Genomic DNA, 20,000 nt, shown 5'->3' on the forward strand with positions numbered 1-20,000 from the left:
TGAATATAAACAAACTCAAACATACAAAGCGCTCGATGCACCGAACCATCCATCGTAGTCTTTTCACCTGACAGAGCTTACGTTTACAATTGAGGGGCAGCAGGTGGCGCAGCCATACCTAATTCAATGGAGTGGGAGAGAACATGGATTCCTCTCCTCTTGTCCAGTGAAGCGAAAACGAAATTTTATCGAACACCGTACAAGGGACGAAACATAGCTCGCCTGTTGGGTTGACGATACCAGTATATATATATATACACAAAAACAATATATCTTTCTATCTAAATATCTCTTCATCTACATGTAAATCATAACACATCTCTTTGTTATGCTCCCGTCTACACACCACACACACACATATATATATACGTATATATATATATATATATATATATATATATATAATATATATATATATATATATATATATATATATATATATATATATATATATATATATATATATACATGCATTAAGCTACAAATGTCCTTCAAATATCCAATTTCCGCTCTTTACCTCGGAATTAATATATTTTCATATATGGTTACCGAAGGGGAATTTTTTGGCAACTAAAAAATTCCCCTTCGGTTAACATATATGAAAATACATTAATTCCGAGGTAGGGCGAATTGGATATTAAAGGACATTTGTAGTTTAATGCTCGTATATGAATCACGGTGATATGATACAAATTCACACACACACATATATATATATACATATAATAATAATATATATATATATATATATATATATATATATATATATATATATAATATATAAATATATAATTTATATGCGAGTGTAAAGGTATACATCACTATATAGGTATATACCCCTTAGGAGGATTTCAAAGCTAGAGAAAGGAGCAGTATTGAGCAGAGGATTATAGCACATTTCCTGCAAAATGATATATGTTGTTACAAATTTCAATAAAGCAGCCTGATGTAGTCTGTGGTGGGTTTTATTGCGCCTAGGCACCAGTTAAGAGAGAGAGAGAGAGAGAGAGAGAGAGAGAGAGAGAGAGAGAGAGTGTGTGTTTTAATTTTAAACGATGCATTTACGTTGAGATCGTTCCCTTCAAAAAACCCCAACAAACCTTCATAACAAGATGTAAATAACATTAAAAGTGTTCCACAATTCATTCTGTTCAGTACCGTAAGGGAAGACTTCCCTTTGAACCTTTATCATGCATTATCAACAAACATGTACATGGCACTATCCTAGAAGGTTTTCAACTTGCTGGGCAAACTTCTAGAGTGCAATATGCCCTAAGCCCTATAGCGGTGCCAGATTCACGATCATGACTAATTTTAACCTTAAATAAAATAAAAAAAATTTCTGTAAAAGAAACCTATTGAGATGACTGTCTGTCCATCCGCACTTTTTGTGTAGCGCTCAGACCTTTAAAACTACTGAGGGTAGAGGGCTGCAATTTGGTATGTTTGATGATTGGAGGGTGAATGATCAACATACCAATTTTCAGTCCTCTAGCCTCAGTCGTTTTAAAGATCTGAGGGCGGACTCAAAAAGTGCGTGAAAAGACAGTCATCTCAATCGTTTTCTTTTACAGAAAAATAAAAATAGGAAGATAATTCTCAAAAATTAACTAACAGTAAATATATACATAAATCCAGAACCAAAGGTCAAAAAACTAAAGCCTCCCACTAGCTTTCGAACACCAACGTCAACTGGGATTCACAGCAATGAAAGACACCTTGAGGATGAATTAGACAAGTGTTTGGAATGCCATTCAAAACGCGGTGGATCAACAAAGGAATAGATCCAGACCGTGTATTAATCACCATAGCTGTCACATCCAGTAGCTTATGCTAGGCTTGGCTGCATATGGAAGTGACAATATGGCAGCCAATGAACTTTGGTGCGTGACCTGCTATGGGCATCATATGCTAATTACACGATAAAACGTCTCCTTAGCATAATGAAAACGATAGGGAACTTTAATGAGGGAACAAGTTTGCACACACACACACACACCCACACACACATATATATATATATATATTATACATACTATATATATATATATATATATATATATATATATATATATAGATATATGTCATTATTTTACCAACCCCGCCTCTCGTGGTGGTGGGGTTGGTAAAAGCTTCATTGACGTTCCTGGATTTGAATGTCTTCTTCGCGGTTCGCGCCCGGGACCAGGCAAATCTATTATCGTGTAAAAAATTCACCTTCGGTTAAGCATATATGAAAATATATTAATTCCGAGGTAGAGCGAATTAGATATTAAAGAACATTGTAGCTCGATTTGTATATATATATATATATATATATATATATATATATATATATATACATACATATATACTGAGTCCGGATAGCGATCCATCGTCTCATGTGAAAAATTATAATAATGGCCCTTTTATGAAAAGTAATAAAACACTGAAAAATAACCGCCCTCTATGGAAAAATATTATCAGACGATAACCATCTATCTTAAATGGTTATCGAAATAATGTTAAGTCCTATAGTTATCAAAATGATTATCATCGCTCTAAATCATAGGAATAATGGCAAAATAAAAAACTAAACGACTGTTTCGTTAAAAAAGTAAAAATTGCGCCCGAGTTTCTTTCACACAATCGAGTTTTCTGTACAGCGTATAATGCTTTATGAAACTCTAAGCCGACCGTGGTGGCCTGTGTTGTTGCGGTGCCAGATGCACAATCATGGCTAACTTTAACCTTAAATAAAATAAAAACTACCGAGGTTAGAAGGCTGCAATTTGCTACTGTTTGATAATTGGAGGGAGGATGATCAACATACCAAATTGCTGCCCTCTAGCCTCAGCAGTTTTGAAGATCTGAGGGTGGACAGAAAAAGTGCGGACGGGCAGACAAAGCCATTTCAACAGTGTTCTTTTTACAGAAAACTAATATAGATACAAGAACCTTAATCCAGTAATCTCATATTAAACTATAACAGGGAAAACCTTTGGTTATTTTAAATTATAGCGAAGAAACAAGAAAACCCTTAGAAACAGGGAGTGAAGTCTAAAAGAACTGAGATGAAACTGACTATAGTTTGATTTGATTTGATTTATATAGATTTTTGGCGCTATGCCAAGCACTGGGGCAACTAAAGCCATTCAGCGCTGAAACGGAAATTGACAGTAAAAGCTTTGAAAGGTGTTCCAGGAGGAAAATCTCGCAGTTGCACTATGAAACAATTGTTAGGAGAGGGTGGACAGTAAGATGGAAGGAGAATATGAACGGAGGTACAGTAAAAGGAATGAAAGTTTGTTCGTATGGTGTTTTTACGTTGCATGGAACTCGTGGTTATTCAGCAACGGGACCAACGGCTTTACGTGACTTCCGAACCACGTCGAGAGTGAATTTCTATCACCAGAAACACACATCTCTAACCCCTCAATGAAATTCCCAAGAATCAAACTCGAGGGCACCGAGGTGGCAGGCCAACACCATACCGACCACGTCACTGATGAGCTCTGGAATGAAAGTAGGTGCAGCTAGGGGTCGAAGGGACGCTGCAACGAACCCTAAGTAATGCCTACATTGCACCGAATGAGGTGCACAGACGGCACTAGCCCCCTACGGGGAACTGACTATGGTACGTTTCTCGAAATGAGTTTTTGGTTGTGTAGCTTCAACGTGTATTAGCGTTCTGTTATTTCCCGCACTATCAAAAGGTCTCCTCTGCAGGGAGACCAAGTGGACTACATCAGGGACTAACTGCGGGAGAAACATTTCAAAATCGATTCCGAGGAAAAAGCTGGGAAAAAGACGATAATGAAGAATATAAATAGCTTAAATGTTTCTGCTAATAAAGCACTGACTTCTTATCAAAGAAAATTTTTTAAATGTAACTAGCGTATTGAGTCAAGAGGTATGTTATTAGGCAACTGGCCCTAAAGATTTTCTGGAAATCGTAACTAACGTAGGTTATCGACTGGCGTAAAGTGAAACACCAATTAGGCTTTACATTCATAAATTCATTTAGGTGGTGGAAAATAAATTTCACCAATATCATTAATATAACTAAGCAGTACGGTTTCAAGGGGAAAATCTTGATAATTTTCCTCCCCTAAAATTCATGTAATACTTACATCATTACAAACCCTGCGCTCTTTGAAAAAACCAATTCTCTATGAAAACTGTTTGTTTGTTTGTTGGTTTGTCTGGTGCTTTTACGTTGCATGGAACCAGTGGTTATTCAGCAACGGGAACAACGGCTTTACGTGACTTCCGAACCACGTCGAGAGTGAACTTCGATATGAAAACTGGTTTATTTCTAACAATGACGACAATAAGAGCATCTCGTGAACTGAGTGCACGTACAGATTGCCTGTTACAACTGATACGAGACATAAGTTGCATCAATAACGATTTCATTTTGTGAAGAGCACACACACACACATATATATTATATATATTATATATATATATATATATATATATATATATGTGTGTGTGTGTGTGTGTGTGTGTGTATAATATAAATAGTATATATATATATATATATATATATATATATATATATATATATATATATGTATGTGGACTTTCCCATAAAACTGAAAAAAACCCTGAAAGTGATCAGAAACTAGTATATCTCATGAAGAGGCAATATATATATATATATATATATATATATATATATATATATATATATTTACATATATATATATGATATATTTATATATTATATTTATATATATATATATATATATATATATTTATATATATATATATATATATATATTATATATATATATATATATACATATGAATAATTATCACATCACCGTGATTCATATAGATCATTGGAGCTACAAATGTTCTTTAATATCTCATTCGCTCTACCTCGGAATTGATATATTTTCATATATGTACCGAAGGGGAATTTTTAGTTGATGATAATTTCGAGGTTCGATCCCATGAGGGGACGAAATTATCATCAACTAAAAAATTCCCCTTCGGTACATATATGAAAATATATCAATTCCGAGTAGAGCGAATGAAATATTAAAGGACATTTGTAGCTCGAATGATATATATATATATATATATATATATATATATAGATATATATATATATATATATATATATATAATGTGTGTGTGTGTATGTATATATATGTGTGTGTGTACAGACAACGCCTTCAAGTGTAAGTATTAACCTGCCAAAAGGAAGAATGATCACTATAATATACCGGGAACACAGAATACACCCGAACGAGACCAGTCTAAGCATCTTAGCGTCTAGCACCGAAGATCCTGGACCAACTTCCCGGGATTACGAAATTCTCAGCGGTTCTCTGTTGATGACAGTGTCATCACGAATAGGATTACGCGACTCAACCTGACTAATGCGCCTTATGATTGCAATTCCTTCAGCTATGGGAATCTCGCTATGGTGCATTAAAACTTCATTAATTATTGGATGGGGGAGTTTTGAACTACTTCCTTACACAAATAAGACTGAATTACTAGATTTAGGAGAGCAAATATAAAACGTTATTTGCTCACTTAAATAAAAGGCGCTAAACCATTACAACTGGTTTCATGACATGGATTGAAATATGGAAGGAATAGGAATATAGAATTTGGGCCCAAAGGCAAGCACTGGGACCTATGAGGTCATTCAGCACTGAAAGAAAAATTGAGAGTAGAAAGGTTTGAAAGGTGCAATATGAAACAATTGTTAGAAGGTGGAAAGTACGACGGAAGAAAGCGAATATGAACGGAGGTACCGTAAAAGGAATGAAAGGGTTACAGCTAGGGGCCAAAGGGACGCTTCAAAGGACCTTAAGTAATGCCTACAGTGCACTGCTTGAGGTGCACTGACAGCATTACCCACCTAAAAGGGGTGGATCAAAATATGAAACGGCTGAAAGGCGTAGTAACCCGTGAAGAACTTCATAAGCTAGACTGACCTCCTATGAAAAAGTACGTTTTGTATCTCTGTGAAAATAACTAACAATAAATAGAACGATTTACGAAAAAACGGGGGGAGGGGAGGTTGTTAACTTAACTTCTCCTAAACTCAGGTTCATCAACTTAAATAAAACTGAGACTGGCTGAGCGTTAATTATCTGACGCTATAACTACAACTGGGAAAAAGTATTGTTGTTCACAATGGATGGGAATAAAAGACCTCTGCTTACTGGGTCATATGAGATCACAGCGAGTTTACATATACTGAACAATGTAGTAGCATATATCTTACAGTAAGATTGTGAATCTAAGGATTCCACGAAATCATTGAAATTTTCAGGGAATTCGTGAAATCACTAATTCACTTGGGGGCATTTGATCTCCTGGGGTTAGCACTAAACACAGCGAGACAGTGATTCATCTGCACTATGTACACTGTTTCGCCGCGCTTAGTGCTAGCCCCTCAGGGATCAAATGTTCCTGAGTGAATTGGTGATTTCACGAATTCCCTGAAAATTTCAGGAATTTCGTGAAATCCCTGGTTTCACAGCCTTACTGTAACATATGCCTTACTGCTGGAGACGAACTTTTATATAAAATTCTTTTTTAATTCTTAGAGGCCACTGTACTATATACATCATAATTTACATTACTTGAAATTTCGTTAGTGGGAGATCAAACATTTTGAAGACGATAGTTTATACTGCTTTAGAGTCTTAAAAATAACATTCTATGCGAGAGAAAACTTACGATAAAAGTAACAAAATAAAAGTAACACTATTTCCTTAGAATGATAAAGTTAACCTTGTAAAAGTATCATGGGATGGTAATAAGAGGAAGGATCCTCTACTTAAAAGTCTCGTTTTTTCTCATATGAAATATTGTAGCGCTTGAGCTGCACCTTCAAGACTAGCAGCAACTTTACGTTACGGGAGAACTAGTGTATCACAGTTGCAGTACTTATATCATGACTATAACGTGTTTGTCACAATCGCTTTCATGCCACTAGCGTAGAATGAAATAATAACAATGTCTAGAAACATGCCGCATTACGACTCACGGTTAGTAAACGATCACTTTAGTAGATTTACATCAACCGTGCATCTGATGTCTAGGGCAGTCCCTTACGACGCTCCTGATAAGCCAATCACAGGGCTGGAAACACCCATTCTCTCGAGAGAGTTCACATAGGCAGGATGTATATTCCACCTTTCCTGAGGGATACAGCTTTCAAAAGTATCCCTCAGGAGAGGTGGAACATGCATCCTGCCAATGTGAACTCTCTCGAGAGACTGAGTATTTCCAGCCCTATGATTGGCTTATCAACAGCCAATCAGGAGCGTCGTAAGGGACTGGCCTAACACGGTTGATGTGAATCTACCATAGTAAGATCATTAACAACAGCCTTTCGTCCACTTGAAATGGGTCATGACTTCAAGCAATTACAAATATAAAGGAACAGTACAATGAAATCCGTATGAAGGCGTCGACACTCTTTGCAATGACAAGGAATTAAGTAGTTAGACCTCAGTTGGTTTTACAAGTGCCTAACCACTGCCGCCTTTATGGCAACTGGCTATGATTAGTAGTAGTGCAACGCTTGAGACTGAAGAGCAATTGTCTTCATGAAGACGTGCCTCATGGAATCAGTAAACAAAAATTTCATTGTTGAGCATGTGAAAATCGTTTTCTGAAACATCCACAGATTGCTCCTTGTTGCCTACAACTCGTAAAGTGTATGTGAATATAGTCCACTCCTTTAGCAATTAGTTTTGACTGAAATAGTTTACAATTTTGCTTCGAAGGCGGTGGACAGCTATTCCCTCATGTCAGCTTAGGATATATAATATGAGAATGTGACAGAAAAAATTACTAAAATGATTAAAAGTATAGTCTTCAATAATAAATAAATACTCATGAAACCTCATAGCTATACATGTACAACTGATTTTCCACATAGCTATTTAAATGCGATGTCCTGTATATGAAATTTTAAGCTTATTGCCTGAAACTAATAAAAGTCACTATTCTTAGTGTTATGTCTAGAAGTGTCGCTTGCAGTCTTCTACGTTAAAATGTGAATAAAAGCAATAAAATTCGCACAAAAATATTGCCTTTCATTATGTAAACCAGTAAAGTTCACATTACCAATTACATAGAAAATATGAAACATGATGAAGGAATAAGACCAAATGCGACTATGATTATTTAAAATGATGTTTGAATTAATTACAATACGAAATTCTCTAATATCGACATTCCTTATCTAAACCAGTGAAGCTCAGATTAACACTTGCATACAAAACATGGAAAATGATGATGGAATATAGTAAAATGCGATGACGACTTCAATAAAGTACAATAAATAATTGTAAAACCAAATGTGAGGGAAAATTATGATAATATTAAAGCTATAGCAATAGCACTCTAAATACAGTCCCTACGAATTTCAGTGACATGTCGAACATTGTAATTAGAAATTAGATTGCATGACCTAATTACACGAAAATCACTGTATAAGATAATTCCAATTTGCAGTTTACGAAGTCTGACAACAACCAGATTCTGAAAGGAAAAACGCTCACAAATAATTTCACATCACAAAAACAACGGGGACAGTGATCATAGATAATGTATTCCATAATCACTGGATTATGTAGTATGGCATAAACAGCAGAACGACAGGTAAATTAATCTAGTAATTGGATTGCTTGGCCCTTAAAAACGTACAACGGCTGGCAATGACATCAGGTTTACTAATAATAATATTAAAAATTTACAATATAATAATTATGATAAAGAACTCTCATCACTGATACAAAACACGCTAAAAAGCAAAAATGTGAAAAATCGAATCTTTGTTAGGCAATGCCTTTCGTGAATTTAAACAATTACAAATCAGGTTAAAGATATTGTCTTCAAAATCTTACTAAAATCTATCAGAGGTCAAATGTGAAAAGGCTAAAGCAACTTATCCTTCAAAAAATACATTTTTATAAAACATGTCGAATAGTTTTCATAACCCACAGGACTGAATAATTTCCAGAAAAATATTTCGAAAACAAACCACAGTGAATATTTGTTTAAATAAATTGAGCTGGGTGAAATACAACAAGAAACTATTCAATGCATTTTCATAAAAAACTAATTAGCTAAAAAAACTGCGTATAAAACTAGGAAACATGTACAAATAACCAGTCTGCCCCTCCTTTCAGTTCACAATATGATTACATGAACACCATATTCAAGCAAATTCCAGGAAACAAGAGACATTATCTGGTGAGAATGAGATTTCTTCCTTTATAGTTACCATTAGCCTTAACTGGGTATCAGCTTTAACCGGAAATGAGGTTTTAAGAGTTATAGCTCGAAGGTAATGCAAATCCAGGCCTGCATTTATCTGTGAAAGATCTAATTTTGGAACTTTTAGTCTTTATCGCGTAGTATTTCATGGTCTGGATGCGCTGCTTTTAATTGAAAACGACTGCGTCGCCCAGTGTTTGATTTGGGATGACGATGAATGGCAAAAATAAATAGAAATGATGGTCTAAAACTCCATAAAGAAAGGCGCTATTGGGTGGTAACTGTCAAGCCTAAGTTAATTCTTTGGTTTTTCTTCTTTAGTGCTTTCGTGAATTAAATTGCAATATCCATATGACCGAAAAGGAATGTGTTTCTATAGCAAAGCGAGAGGATCGTGCTATCCAGTGTCCTTATCGAGCTTGTAAATGAGTGAAAATAAAAATAACGCGAGAAGAAAAATAGCAGAGACAAGCAACAGACAGTTTAATGCGGAAAAGAGCAATATTTAAGTAAAACAAGGCGTCGCAGTAATTAACACCAAGAACACTGGGACAATTCATTTTACTCGCTCTATTTCTCCTTTTCCTTAAGCGCTGAAAGCTACTTTCCATCGCACTGTTACATTGCAAAAGTGACTGAAATGATCACTCCTCTTCCTTGCAGTGCATCATAATCCCAACAAGATAAGATTCATACCTATATACGAGCTGTGAGGAAATATCCGTGCTATTCAGATTCAAGTGGCGACAGTAGCTACCTATTGTAATCATTTCTGAATACAATTTTTTTTTCTTAGGAAATAAAACTAGATAGGGACGTTACACTGTGGCCCTCAGATTAGCCTTCGCAAGCATATATGAAAAAAAAAAAAATAAAAGCGAAAAATGGATTCTTACCTGGCAACCCTCTTTTAATATGGCATTGGCGAACGTCGGGGCATTTTGAACAGGCACCGAGCCTTTCACAACAGACCACCGGTAACTGCAAAGAAAGTAAGCTCTATGTTGAGTCATAAATGGATTGTATCTAATGTTACTGCAGTGTATTATTCATTTAGGCATTGTAAACTGAATCGGGCAAGGCTTCCTATTTCAGTTAGATAAGTACTTAACATACATAATGCAACAATGAGTCATTAAAATCATTATCATAAAATGTACTGAGATTTCCATTGAAAATTCGCGAGTAAATGAATTTCACCACGACGCAATTATTGGTTACATCAACTCTACTACTATACTATAGTAGATTCACATCAACCGTGCATGTGATGTCTAGGCCTGTCCCTTACGACGCTCCTGATTGGTCGTAGATGAACCCAGGCCTGGAAACTCTCAGTCTCTCTCGAGAGTTCACATCGGCAGGATGCATGTTCCACCTCTTTTGAAAGAAATATCGCTCAGGAGAAGTGGAATAGACATCCTGCCTTTGTGAACTCTCAAGAGAGACTGAGAGTTTTTAGCCCTGTGATTGGCTTATCAACAGGTAATCAGGAGCGTCGTAAGGGACAGGCCTAGACATCACATGCACGGTTGATGTGAATCAACTATAGTACTACTATTACTACTGCTACTGCTACTGTTAACAATACCAATGTGGTGGAAGATGACTAAAGACATGTAATGGAATGGAACATAGAATATAGGCCAAAGGCAAAGCGCTGTGACCTATGAGGTCATTCAGCGCTGAAAGAGAAATTAACAGCAAGAAGGTTGGAAAGGTGTGGCAGGAGGAAACCTAGCAGTTGCACCACGAAACAAATATTAGAGGGTGGATAGTCAGAAGGCAAAAAGGAAACAACGGAGGTACAATAAAAGGAATGAAAGCGGTTGCAACTAGGGGCTAAAGGGATGCTGCAAAGACCCTAAGTTGTTAGGTAATGCCTACAGTGCACCTACGGTAGACCCCTTAGCTTAGGTATATTCACATGTATATATGTATTTAGAAATCAACATATAATTAACGTGCAACAGAAAGACATTTCTACCTCACATCATGAGCAAGCTCAAGACTCAAGTGAAAGACAAGAGCGCTACCAACTGAGCCCAACAGCTGAGTAAAACTGGCACCTAAGTTCTTGCACGCACCTGCAGCTTTATCTGCGTAGGCTACATACCCGACCGCACTTCACTCTAACTACCCCTTTTGTCTGAACACTCGTATGAAGCAGAATTTATAACCTCTGTATCTAATGCAAAAGGTACAGGTTCGAATAAGGGTCAGGGTAGACTTCAGTATTTACCAATTACAATTGTCTTTGGATGTACATAATTCACAAGTTAAAGTTAATTCAATATTTAAGGCTATTTGTGGCTTTATCATTGTTACGCAATGTGTAAATTTATATATAATTTCATACAACTACACTTACGGTGTATGAGTATCGCCTGCTCAATACAGCGTATGCCTACCATTACAAGTATATTTAAACTTACCCACAAATGATAGGAATATGCCTAATTAGCTAATGCATAGAGTTATTATTTTATGTTTTCAAGGATTTTCATATTATAAGAATGAAATGAGATACACAACGCCCATTAGTACGCTAGCTTCATTTTACATATATATAGGCCTACTCAACAAATGATGTATCCCTATAAGGAAAAATAGGTAAAGTAAATCCATTATTTCTCTTCAGGTGCAAGGACATTCTGTACCACTTACATGAGAAAACGAAAGCAGTTTCTTGTATAATAGCAAGATGGTTAATAATAATTAATCTTGTTACCAAAAACTGCGTCAAAATGTAGGGGGAGGAGCTACACTGACTCCGAGCATGTGCTGGACATATGGAAACAGAGCTGTCCGTTTTTGCCTTGTTTAAAGCAAAGGCATACTGCAGACGCACATCGCAAACGCTTTAATAGAATCCTAGTCTTACCACGATGTGGAAATACCAAGCTATTGTACAGTTACGGAATAAGATAATATACAAATTAGTGTCAATTCTTCGTCCAACAATGTTAAGCGCTGGCTCTCACTCAAAATCAAATCCCACGCTTTGAACCTTTTTTATGAAAAACTCGGTGTGTCCTTGTTGACCCCAGCAGTGGAATTAAATACGGCAATGAATAATGTAACAAGACCCAACAATTCATTCATCCAACCATGCTTTAAATGACATGCATCACTATATAAGTATTATTCCTGTGTAACAGCGATAATCTACATTAGCAAATTACAAGTCTGTACTTGCCCAGGTCCAGAGCTCAGCCTCTCTCATTCCTTAAATAAAAATGAAGAATGAAAGTACCTTGGTGCAAGTTACGATACTGGAAGTTACATCCCCAAGATGGGGGACTTGCAATCTTGGCCCTTCTTATATTACTGTAATTTTTGAAGGCATGGACTGAATAATAATCGATATTAACCTTCCACTGACAACAACAACAAAAAAAAAAAAGGAGAAATGTATCTAATGAAAACCGTTGATCCATAAAGTTATTATACAAATAAATAATCCAGCTGAATATAAAGGAATGGTTAGTCCTTAACAGTAAAGTGCAGTTATTTTGGACCTAAATCAACACTACATACAAGGTTTCTTTATACGGATTCGGTCAAACGATTTGCACTCGATACCATTTACGAGCTCCTCTATGAGCAAGAGCCCGTGCTGGCACATCGCCAACGCAATCAAAACAACAACAATAGCACATGCTACTTGCATGTAGGCCTCCCATGCTTGTGTTCAGCTTAATTTTGATACATATCTTCCTGTTCATCTGAGCATTCTGAGAATTTGCACCGAAGCTGAATGACTATCGTAATGACTTTGTGATATACGCGTTTATTTTGCTGACCTGACAATACAACCGTTCGGTTATTCAGTACAAATGATGTTTTGAAAGCTAGCACATAGCATTAGCCTTTGGTCATTCAGGCATAGGCCTAAGCAAATTAAACCGAAACGTGTAAATTTGCCCTGCAGGGTGCATCTTGGGATTAAGGAAGTCCTAAGAATGATAGAGAAACGTAGTTAAAAGTTACGAAATATTTGCCCCATGGAAAGAAATTAAAGGATGCAAAAAAAAAAAAAAAAAAAAAAAAAAAAAAAAAAAAAAAAAAAAAAAAAAAACTCGTCTCAAGCAGTTTCCTTCTATAATACGTAATTTGACAGTTGAGTACGTCATGCAAAAGACAGTAATATAACTAACCGTTAGTGCATAAGAAGCAGTCATTTCACATGAGGATCACTTTCAGCACTCACAAACTAAAACTTTGTCCTACAAACCGAGCACAGTTCACCCACAGGACGCCAGACACCGAGTCGCCAAACGAACTGGACGTCGGACGAGACGGTCCATCCTATTCAGTCCACAGGGTAAAGTTGGCGCCAAAATCATCACCTGCCATTTCATTGTCTCTCGTTTCTCGTTTACATTAATCATGTTAGTCTGTGTAAAAATTTGCAGTATATATTTAGGTAATCAGTACCGCCATAAGTAATACATGCAAGGTTAAAATCAAGATGAATGTGTTTTACACGAAATGACCCAAAATCTTGAGTGTTAATTAGCAATTCTGTATCTCATGTCCCTCTTACCCGCACCATTAGTCCCCTACCTCCTAATCAAGAACATGGTAATCCCCGACCCCAGCCCCTTAACACGAGAGCTTTCCGTCCGACTCCTCCCCTCGGCAGTACAAGTGTGTCTTCTGATTTGTGCGGAATGCATGTGCTTTGGATTGTCAATTTCTGGGGACTTTTGAAGGCAAACTTCACCTTGAACCGAGCTATAGTAAGTATGCTTAGCGTTTAGAAGTGCGTTATATCTGTATAACTGTTGTGAAAGGCATATGTGAACGACGTGCCCGCGTATCCTTTTTAGACGCTTTTATTTGTCTTACATACGTGTTGTAGGGCCTCCATCTTTCCACCATCTTGGTAATATTACGGCTTTCTTACAGGCTGCATTTGTGCAAGAACCCGTAATGGCTTAAGTCTGGCTTAATTTTCAACTATTGGTAATTATAGCGTAGAGTAATGTAGCCTACTAAACAGCTACTTTTGAAAATCCTTCCGAGTGATTTCAGTTTCATTATATCAAACTCTCTCACTCTCATTACCGATATAGGCCTAAGGTTTTCGGGCAGTGGCGTAGTTCACGTGATGTATGTATTATCGATAAAGGCTTAGCTTTACCCAGTATTGACAGATTTAGGATAAGTATACAGTAGTGAAAAATGGGAAATTTCGTACCTTCATAACTCTGGAACTAAACTGAAGTAAATCGCAGATTTCCTATATGTCTTAAATATTTTTTGAATAAGATTTGTTGCATGAGACTAATGAGGGAAATTGGCTTTGTATAACCAGTTAACAATAACTTTGAGGAAAAAATTGTTGGCCTGATGCTTATGTACTTTTGAATGCTTTTAAATTTCCCAGCTTATTTGTACTTACGTTAGGCTTAGCCTAGATTAGTATTTAGTTGGCATTTCCGTCGGCCTAAAACTTTTTTTCAAGTTTTGTAGCTAGTGGGAGATCGAGATTGTTTAAAAAAAATGTTAGTCACTGCCTGCCCATTCATATAAAGAAAAAAAAAATCGCATTATCAATACAGTAACTGAATATACAATTGCGCATTTATTTTATACCTCTGAATCGCACTAGAAATTTTCTAATAGTCATGGTACTTGCTTAATCAGCAAGAGAACGGGGATTTGATACCCGGGCGGGCATGGAGCGGCTTGAGCTCATGCCATTCTACTACTAATGGTTATGTTGACCAGAAAGTTATGTATTTGGTAGATAGGCTATTCTGGGTGGCTATGGGGCTGAAAATGCGGATAAACCTAATAAGCAGATCACAAAATACTGAAGGTCGGTTCCATTTCATGTGTCCACCCATGGGCGAAGATGTAGTACTTGCGTAGGGGTAGCAAGCAGTTGGGTGACAATCAACATTTCCGATATCCTTGGCTTGCTGTTATAAATATGAAACTACCTATTGCTTGAGTAGCACATTTTAATGATTATACAAAGAATTTTTGCACTTTCTAGTATAAATCACAAGCACTAAAACCGAGCTTGCAGATCAAACACAAACGAACGAAAAGCTTTCAGTAATTAATCTCATTAGTATACTCAGGCTGCTGTTTGATGTTTGATCGCAAACCATTCAGATAATAAAATTTACTTACAATTCAGACTTTCTAATAATAATGTATACTGCAAGAACATAAATATGGACCAATGAAGCTAGGCCTATGCTACTGATTCGTAGGATATTTTACTTTACTGGCCTTTTTAAAAGCACACACACTCAGTCAAAATTACTTTTTGTTATAACCTTTATTTATTCATTATAATATCCAAGCATCGTTCCAATGCCCAACAATTAAAAAAAAAAAAGTATGTCTAGGCTAGCCTTTATCACCAGTCTAAGGATGACGGGAACTCGGTGAGATTTCAAAATTACTTTCGATAAGTTATTTGGCTAAATAGCCTCGGAAGTACCCAGTCACGGGGGTATTATGATAATTTGTACACTCATGAAAAATTACATAATTATACAAAATATTCTGGAAAGAAAACCATGGCGGTGCCATTGCCATCAGACATGTATTAACAGAGTATTTTATGCCTCATAGACAACAATATTTCATGCTATTTCGAATTTCAACCTATTCATGTAAATTGCGTGCAATTTACATGAATAAAATACCCTTAAATCGCATTCCAATATCCAGATGTCTTATATTTACCTACAATGAAATAAGAAAAATATCAAAGACCATCGTTCGTTTCCGTTTGACTTGAGGGAACTATTTGTCACATGCTCGTCATTCGTGTCCTTGTATTATGTTTTCAACATTATAAACCGGCATTTTTATTATCTAAATAAGAAGGTATGAGGTTCTTTCGTTTATATTAGCTTTCAGATGTTCTACTGAAAACATTGTTTGCTGTATCACAATAAGCTTTCAATATCGGAAGCATTGATTTCAACCAGATTATTTAAAACCCACGATGGTAAGTGAACAAGGTGGAATGAAATATACTATAGTTGGACATCATTGTAAAATTCCAGATATCACTACAATATAGTACTCTGTTTCAACTCATCTAGCATAAAAAAAAAAAAGTCATCCATTGACAAGCAGACGTGATTACATTGAGGTACGTACTCGCTCTCCGAAAAAGAATGCTGGGGGAAGACCAATAGACGAGTAAAAAGAATGTTTAGAGAATACGAGAGACGAGAAGAAAAACAAATGCAGAGAGCGAGGGAGAGAGCGGTGGTTTTCACCCATTGAGGAATGTTAAGAGATTACGTCGTACTTTTTTTTTTATAATTTTTTTTTTATAAAAGTCTAGCCTAATCACTTGCGATTTTCTTAATGTTTTGATGCTATGATATTAAAGAATCACAGATGAATTTGAAATTAAAATGTTCTCATGCCATTTTTTTAATTTCCTAAGCAATTTTATTGGTAAAATTTAATGTTATGCGACTTATGGCTGTACCCCTCCTTCACCCAACTGTCAAACTCATAACACTTCACCATACACCCTCCCCCCTTAGGCATTACGTAATTTTTGAACGGCATCTTATGTTATCTACCTACGTGTCACCTCCGAGGTGCTAGTACTATAGTACTACATGGCGGTAACTCAATGGGACGCCGGGTTTAGGACTCCCCCCTGGGGGATCAAAGATATCGTTTATTAATATAAGAAATGTATGTATATAATACTTTGATCCCCGAGGGGCTAGTACTAAACACGGCGTCCTATTGAGCTTCCGCCATGTTTTTAGTATTAATAACTAGGAGGTGACGCGTAGAAGGATACGTCTATTAAATAAATTTCCTTGGCTGCCTTTCTGTGTCCCTCCCCTCCCAGGGTCCCCTTCCTCTTCCCCCTCTCCTCTCCCCTCCCCCAATACCAAGATATGGTCAGTTCTTCGTATACGACCTTAGGGTAAACGGGGCTGGTGCTGCCTGTAGGCTTATTATTATTATAATTACTTTTTACTATTATTAGTTGGGTTAATTTAGTTGTGGTATGGGTATGGTACGCATATTGGTATAGATATGGATGTGGGTGCAAGTACGGGTATGGTAAGGATGTGGGTATGGGTACGGTACAGTTATGGGTATCGGTATGGGTATGGTACAGATATGGGCACCAGTAGTCCAGTGATGTCCATGTATTTAGTTATACGTAAGGTCCTCGATTCAGCCATTTGAATACAAGCCATCTGTCATTTCCCCATTGATATTCGCCGTTACGCTACTCACTGCCCCTACATACTCTCTTAATCTTCCTATCGGACTCAAATTGAGCACCCCCACTCTCTCTCTCTCTCTCTCTCTCTCTCTCTCTCTCTCTCTCTCTCTCTCTCTCTCTCTCTCTCTCATATATATATATATATATATATATATATATATATATATATATATATATAGTATATATATATTTATATATGTATATATATATATATATATGTATTGAATATGTATATGTATGATATATATATATATATATATATATATATATATATATATATAGAATAACTTGATCACGAAGTATATAAAACGTGATGCTATGTATAAATAAACGTTATTGCCACGAAGGAAAAAAAAATAACCTTTATATATATATATATATATATATATATATATATATATATATATATATATATAAGACGAAAGTTTCTTGAAATGACTTGGCTTTGATGTGAAAAAATAGGTTTCAATTTTGGAATAGTCTTTGTATAGGTTACCGTTATCCTGCCATATCTACAGAAAACACAACACACGCAAATATATTATATATATATATATATATATATATATATATATATATATATATATGATATATCTTGGGAGGAAAACTGACGAAACCAACACACGCTAGACTGTCTTTATTTATTGCCAACGTTTTGTAGCTATTATAGTATTAAATCCTTGTGGCTGCACATAAATAAAAACATATCAGTACAACCTTTAAAATAATTTTTAAAATATAACAGAGTAAGAATAACAAAAGAAAACACAAGCAACCCAGAGGTGGACAACAAGGAACTAGTTGAAAAACATATAATTTGCACTCCCATGAATTTGGACTCCCCAGTCATTATGCTTATAAAAGTAACTCCCCATTCCTTATGAAACGTATGATTTGCACTCCCCAGTCCATATTATATGTGCCATAAACACTTCCTATGTATAATAAGCACTCTCTTAGTTTCTATGTAAATTGTAAGTATGCCGAAAACTCTAAAAGCCAAGCTAAGGAAAGCCAAGCCAAGTCATGCTATGCCAAGAACTCTAAAAGCCAAGCCAAGCCAAGCCATGCCATGCCAAGCACTCTTAAAAGCCAAGCCAAGCTCAACCATACCATGCCAAGCACTCTAAAAGGCAAGCAAAACCAAACCATGCCATGCCAAGCACTTTCAAAGGCAAGCAAATCAAAGCCAAGCCAAGCCAAGCTAAAAACTTTAAAAGCCAAGCCATGCCCAAAAGTCTAAAAGACAAGCCATGCCTAGATCTCTTAAAAGATAAGCCAAGCCAAGCCAAGCTATACCATACCAAGCATTCTAAAAGCCAAGCCACGCTAAGTTATGCCATGCCAAGAACTCTAAAAGCCAAGCCAAACCATGCCATGCCAAACACACTAAAAGCCCAGCAAAGCCAAACCATGCCATGCCAAGCACTAAAAGCCAAGCAAAGCATAGCAAAGCCAAGCCAAGCCATCTTATGCCAACAACTTTAAAACCCAATCCAAGGCAAGCCATGCCATGCCATGACAAAAACACTAAAAGCCAAGCAAAGCCAAACCATCCCATGCCAAGCACTCTAAAAGCCAAGCAAAGCCATGGCATGCCAAACATCTAAAAGCCAAGCTAAGCCAAGCCATGCCATGCCATGCCAACCACTCTAAAAGTCAAGCCTTGTCAAGCACTCTAAAAGCCAAGACAAGCCAAGCCAAACCATGCCATGCCAGCTAATCTAGAAGCAAGAAAAGCCAGGCAATGCCAAATCAAGCCAAGTAAAACCATGCCATGCCAAGCAGTCTAAAAGCAAAGCAAAGCTAAGCCAAGCCATGCCATGCCAAATATCTGAAAACAAATCAAAGCCAAGCCATGCCAAGATCTCTAAAAGATAAGCCAAGCCATGATACGTCAAGAACTCTAAAAGCCAAGCTATGCCATGCGAAGCACTCTTAAAACCAAGCCAAGCCAAGTCATGCCATGCCAAGAACTCTAAAAGCCAAGCCAAGCCAAGCCATGATATGTCAAGATCTCTAAGAGCTAAGCCAAGCCAAGCTAAGTCATGCCATGCCAAGAACTCTAAAAGCCAAGCCAAACCATGCCATGACAAGCACTCTATAAGCCAAGCCATGCCAAACACTGAAAGCCAAGCAAAGCCAAAACATGCCATACCAAGCACTTTAAAAGCCAAGCCAAGCAAAGCAAAGTCAAGTCAAGCCATCATATGCCAACAACTCTAAAAGCCAAGCCAAGCCATGTCAAGCACTCTAAAAGCCAAGCCATGCCATGCCAAACACTATAAAAGCCAAGCAAATCCAAACGATCCCATACCAAGCACTCTAAAAGCAAAGCCAAGCCATGCCATGCCAAGCGCTCTAAAAGCCAAGCTAAGCTAAGTCATGCCATGCCAAGAACTCTAAAAGCCAAGCCAAGCCATGACAAGCACTCTAAAAGCCAAGCTAAACCATGCCATTCCTGCCATTCTAAAAGCCAGGCAATGCCAAGAGCTTTAAAAGCCAAGCCAAG

The 20,000-nt window shown here is 36.8% G+C and overlaps 1 protein-coding gene and 1 long non-coding RNA gene across 5 annotated transcripts in view; one reads left to right on the plus strand and one right to left on the minus strand.

Moving 5' to 3' along the window:
* The window catches only part of LOC135198013 (uncharacterized), a 310,315-nt gene extending 296,756 nt beyond the window's left edge, over positions 1-13,559 (minus strand). The window contains exons 1-2 of the long non-coding RNA XR_010310708.1: positions 13,407-13,559; positions 10,143-10,227 (exon numbers count right to left, since the gene is read on the minus strand). This is a non-coding gene — a long non-coding RNA (uncharacterized LOC135198013). The remainder of the gene's footprint in view (positions 1-10,142; positions 10,228-13,406) is intronic.
* Positions 13,560-13,634: 75 nt separating this feature from the next.
* Positions 13,635-20,000, plus strand: part of LOC135198012 (glycine receptor subunit alpha-4-like) — a 758,459-nt gene continuing 752,093 nt past the window's right edge. For all 4 annotated transcript variants that reach the window (XM_064225359.1, XM_064225361.1, XM_064225362.1 and 1 more), the window contains exon 1: positions 13,635-13,991. The gene's annotated coding sequence lies outside the window, so the exon portion shown is untranslated. The remainder of the gene's footprint in view (positions 13,992-20,000) is intronic.

The sequence above is a fragment of the Macrobrachium nipponense genome, chromosome 21, assembly GCF_015104395.2.
Source record: "Macrobrachium nipponense isolate FS-2020 chromosome 21, ASM1510439v2, whole genome shotgun sequence".
Classification (NCBI taxonomy): domain Eukaryota; kingdom Metazoa; phylum Arthropoda; class Malacostraca; order Decapoda; family Palaemonidae; genus Macrobrachium; species Macrobrachium nipponense.